The sequence below is a fragment of the Zeugodacus cucurbitae genome, chromosome 6 (genome assembly GCF_028554725.1).
Source record: "Zeugodacus cucurbitae isolate PBARC_wt_2022May chromosome 6, idZeuCucr1.2, whole genome shotgun sequence".
NCBI lineage: Eukaryota > Metazoa > Arthropoda > Insecta > Diptera > Tephritidae > Zeugodacus > Zeugodacus cucurbitae.
Window position 1 is genome coordinate 14,569,866 of NC_071671.1, and position 6,000 is coordinate 14,575,865.

Below are 6,000 nucleotides of genomic sequence, written 5' to 3' on the forward strand. Positions count from 1 at the left end.
TTGAATTTGGCACAGGAAGATTCGCCCATCTGTAATTTTAGTAAAAATAGTTCACGAGGTAGAATTCAATCTTTTAGTGTGGGATGAAAGTACAATGTATCACAAGAAGGCTATAGAAGCTTTAAACCGGACCCTCCAGGACTTGCGAGATAGTACAGATATAATGGGAGGCATGGTAGTTTTATTGGCTGGTGATTTCCGTCAAACCCTCCCAGTGATTCAGAGGGGGACACCAGCAGATGAAATTCAAGCGTGCATTAAATCGTCAAGCTTATGGTCGACAGTTAAAAACTCCGCCTGAAAACGAATATGAGGGTGCATCTTCATAATGACGTGGATTCAGGACTTTACGCAGAAATGTTGTTGAAAATTGATGATGGTTGTTTAGACGTTGACGCTGAAGGCTACATATCACTGTCAAGAGAATTTTGTAATTTAGTAGAAAGTGATGTGGATCTCATTGCTAATGTTTTTCCGGAATAACAACAAAATTTATGTAGTGATCAGTGGTTGTGTGCAAGAGCAATATTAGCACCAAACGAGGTTCAGGGAGAAATGAAGGAATATTTGTCAATGGATACAATTATGGATACGGAACTAAGTACTTCATATCCTGTGGAGTTTTTAAATTCACTTGAACTATCGGTACACCCCGTCACATAAACTTCAATTGAAACTAAATGTACCAGTAATGCTTATGCGAAATCTAGATGCTCCTCGGCTATGTAATGGAACAAAGCTTCGGATAACAAAATTGGGACAAAACATACTTGGCTACTATTTTAACAGGTGTCGGTAAGGGAAATAGTGTTATAATACCTCGGATACCAATTATTCCCACTGACCTTCCATTCCAATTTAAAAGAATTCAGTTTCCCGTCAAGCTTAGCTTTGCTGTTACTATAAACAAGGCACAAGGACAAACATTACAGGTAGCAGGAGTGCATTTAGAAAACCCATGCTTCTCTCATGGTCATCTTTATGTAGCCTGTTCACGTGTATCCAATGCCAGGAATTTACACAAATTTGCACGCGACAGGAAAACTTATAACATTGTCTACAAAAATATCTTAAATTAATACTTTGTATTTAATTTTTTTAAATTGTTAGAATTCAGAATTATTTATTTGTGTTTCGGTGAAATATATTTTAACATTTGTTGTTGCATTTCAATAAGCATATATTAAAGTGTTGAAACTTCTGTCTGTAGTAATTTTTTAAAATTGTTGATCTCAGCAAAACAATCAAATTTAGTTATCATATTGACTCATTTCTAACGGGTGATTTTTTTGAGGTTAGGATTTTCATGCATTAGTATTTGACAGATCACGTGGGATTTCAGACATGGTGTCAAAGAGAAAGATGCTCAGTATGCTTTGACATTTCATCATGAATAGACTTACTAACGAGCAACGCTTGCAAATCATTGAATTTTATTACCAAAATCAGTGTTCGGTTCGAAATGTTTTGTATCGACAAATTTTGTTCAGCGATGAGGCTCATTTCTGGTTGAATGGCTACGTAAATAAGCAAAATTGCCGCATTTGGGGTGAAGAGCAACCAGAAGCCGTTCAAGAACTGCCCATGCATCCCGAAAAATGCACTGTTTGGTGTGGTTTGTACGCTGGTGGAATCATTGGACCGTATTTTTTCAAAGATGCTGTTGGACGCAACGTTACGGTGAATGGCGATCGCTATCGTTCGATGCTAACAAACTTTTTGTTGCCAAAAATGGAAGAACTGAACTTGGTTGACATGTGGTTTCAACAAGATGGCGCTACATGCCACACAGCTCGCGATTCTATGGCCATTTTGAGGGAAAACTTCGGAGAACAATTCATCTCAAGAAATGGACCCGTAAGTTGGCCACCAAGATCATGCGATTTAACGCCTTTAGACTATTTTTTGTGGGGCTACGTCAAGTCTAAAGTCTACAGAAATAAGCCAGCAACTATTCCAGCTTTGGAAGACAACATTTCCGAAGAAATTCGGGCTATTCCGGCCGAAATGCTCGAAAAAGTTGCCCAAAATTGGACTTTCCGAATGGACCACCTAAGACGCAGCCGCGGTCAACATTTAAATGAAATTAAAAAAAGTTATAGCATTATTCCCTTGACTTTAATGAATTTTTAAAAGTTACGTATACTTCATTATGGAATAAACTGTACTTCATTATGGAATAAATCAGCACTTAAGCAGAAGATTACGGTTCCAGGAGAACTCAGATTCATTCGGCACCTCTCAGTTCATTATCGATATATTCCCTAGGTTATGGACGGATATTGTATCGGTATCTCACAAATAGTTTTGAGGAGTGTTCTAAGTTCTTAGCCCTTGTCTGGACGAATTGATGATGCATATGCTGAAAACAGTATTACGAGAATTTTGAGTTAAAAAGAACTGCAGGTTTATATTTATATTAAATTATTACCCCTCTCTTTTAATTTTCCACTTAGTTCCTGATTTTGCCTTGCTTTTCATTCCACTCTTTTAATTTGCAAACTTTCCTATTTAATATGCTTTACCCAACACAAACTTACTGCAACACTGTGTGATTCCTTCAAGCAGCTACTGCCTACAGCTGAGCTACTTTAATGCGACAACTATTATTATACTCTCGCAACAAATGTTGCTAAAAAGAGTATTATAGTTTTGTTCACATAACGGTTGTTTGTAACACCCAAAACTAAACGAGTTAGATATAGGGTTATATATACCAAAGTGATCAGGGTGAAGAGTGGAGTTCAAATCCGAATGTCTGTCTGTCCGTCCGTCCGTCCGTCCGTCTGTGCAAGCTGTAACTTCAGTAAAAATTGAGATATCTTCATGAAAATTGGCACACTTATTTCTTGGCACCATAGGAAGGTTGCTTTCGAAAATGAGCAAAATCGGACCACTGCCACGCCCACAAAATGGCGAAAACCGAAAACACATAAAGTGCCATAACTAAGCCATAAATAAAGCTATGGAAATAAAATTTGGTATGAAGGGTCGCACTATGAAGGGGCATATTTGGATGTAATTTTTTTGGGGAAGTGTTCGTGGCCCCGCCCCCTACCAAATTTTTTGTACATATCTCGCAAACTAATAGAGCTATATAAACCAAACTTTCTGCAGTCGTTTTTTTAGCCACTTCCTAATACAGTCCAATAATGAAAGAAATCGGATCATAACCTCGCCCACCTCCCAAACAAAAGTTAGGTTGAAAATTACTAAAAGTGGGTGAACTCACTAACGAAAAACGTCAGAAACACTAAATTTCACATAAGAAATGGCAGATGAAAGCTGCACTCATTTTTTTACAAAATGGAAAATGGGCGTGGCGTCGCCCACTTATGGGTCAAAAACCATATCTCAGGAACTACTCGACCGATTTCAATGAAACTTGGTTTGTAATAGTTTCCTTACCTCCCAATAATATGTTGTAAAAATGGGCCAAATCGCTTCACAACCACGCCTACTTCCTATATACCAGAACTTTGAAGACGAGCTGAATCGTTTACTTTACAATATATAAAGTAAGCACTAGTGAAGATATCGGTGCAGAACTTTGCACAAATAGAGATATAGAGGCGAAAACCAAAAACACATAAAGTGTCATAACTAAGCCATAAATGAAGATATAAAAGTAAAATTTGGAATAAAGGATCGCACTAGGAAGCGGCATATTTGGATGTAATTTTTTTGGGGAAGTGGGAGTGGCCCCGCCCACAAATCGGTTATTTGTATTTAACTCGCAAACTAATAAAGCTATATAAACCAAACTGTCTGCAGTCAATTATCTTACGTACCCCACCACACACCATGAAAATAGTTGAAATCGGATAATAACCACGCCCACTTCCCATACAAAGGTTAGGTTGAAAATTACTAAAAGTGGGTTAACCCAATAACGAAAAACGTCAGAAACACTAAATTTTGCAGAAGAAATAGCAGAAGGGAGCTGTACTCAGATTTTTTACAAAATGGAAAATGGGCGTGGCATCGCCCACTTATGGGTCAAAAACCATATCTCAAGAACTACTCGACCGATTCGAATGAAATTCGGTATATAATATTTTCTTGACACCCTGATAACACGGACAAAAAATGGGCGAAATCAGTTCACAACCACTACTACTTTCCTTATAACTCAGTTTTGAAATCCATCTTATTCCTTCACTTAATAATGTAAACATAAGGAACCAATGAAGATAACGGAATAAAACTTTACACAATTAGTGCATATCATCTCTGGCTTCACTTGTGAAAAAATTGTCGAAAACGGACCATAACTTTTCATGGCCCCAGATATCGAACATGTTGAACTCAGCGCCTAAGGATAAATTTTAACCGAAAATATGGGTAAATCTCTCAGATATATCAATTTATTTCAGAGGAAATTGTTTTCTTCTAATAGTGTATCTCTGTTCCAAAAATTATTAAAATCGGGTCATAACATTTCCATATACCTCATTGTAGGTTTTTCAAAAATACGGTGAGGTTTATTCCGCATATATGCATTGGTTAAATTTCTTCAATAAATTGCGAGTATAAATGTTCGGTTGATGATGGAACTTCTTATTTTACTTCACTCCAGCCCGTTTTGGCATTCGGGAGCCCACCACATGCTCTTGTTCTGCTTAATGCTTATTCATGGATAGCATTGCCAAAAGTTGGCAGTTACTCGTTGTTCATTGCAGTCACAAATGTTGTTTATTTCTCTATTATTCGTCCAATAATCGCACTTCCGGAAGCATTTAGAAAGTTTCCGTTAACGAGAAACAGCAAACCGAAGCGAGAAAAGCGTATGTAGATTAAAGTCGAGCTGATGTATCGGTCATTCTTAGACTTAAGTAAAGAAGAAGAAGTTTCTAGTGATTTTCGATTTTTTTTTTATTATCAGTTTTTAAATTTTTTTGGAGGAAACTCCTTTTTTCATATCAAAATAGGTAAATAAAGAATAACATTTATATTCCAGCCTGATTGCAGAATTTCAAGCAATTAACCTTTGAGCAGTTTTGGATATCTTAAAAGAAGGTTCGACATTTGAGTCTTTCCGAAGATTTTCCGACAGCGACAGCACGATACTTTTGAGTCAAAGTTGATGTGAAAAGCTGAATTAATGTTCAATTCCAAGAACAGATGCGTAAATCTTTCGGTTAAATATTCGTACTGCCTACTATTTATATATACACACATTTGTTTTGCTTTGCTAATGTTTTTGGTTTTCGAGCTTTTCAGGTGTTTATTTTTAGCAATTTAGTATTTGCTTTCTTTGGCTCTTATTCCTTGCCAGTAGCTTTGAATTATTGAAGCAATTTTCAATTTAGTTGGCCAAACTGTGTGAAATTGTTTATGCATGGTCTTAGCAATTGCCACTGTCCGCCTTTTATACGCACTGCAATGCATTTTGAAAATTGGCCAAAAATCAATATTGCCCACTTGTGTCATGATTAATTAGAATGGTTGCTGTTTGCAATACTGTTTAGAAATACTTTTTAAATAAGCTGCTAAATAAAAAATATTAAGAAAAAGTTTATCTTTGGAAACGATATATTGGGTAATTCAATGAAAATTACACTCACAGAGGCCAAGTCCAAAAGTAAAAACTATCAACAAATGTGTGATACTGTGCTATATAAAGCTTGAATGTGTTCGGTGTGTTTCGGAGTTATCTGTATACTAGTGAGCTAATAGCCCCGAAATGCGTTAATTTTATAAAAACATTTTATGTCTTCAACTCAGTTCAGTTTTGTCTGAAAAAAGTTTTTTTCTCTTAAACTATATTAGTTAACTTTATATAACATAAATGTTTTGAGTCTATCAAAGTTATATAAGTGAGCATAATTAGCAAATTTGTTAGCAATTAAAAACTATGTAAACTCTTTATTTATATTATACTCACTTTTATTGCTTCGTTACATTTTTTATGTAACTTGTTGTTGGCAGCAACATAATCAGGGTTGTATAAATGAACACGTTCGTCTACATAGAGACGCGTTCGTTTATGGTCACATG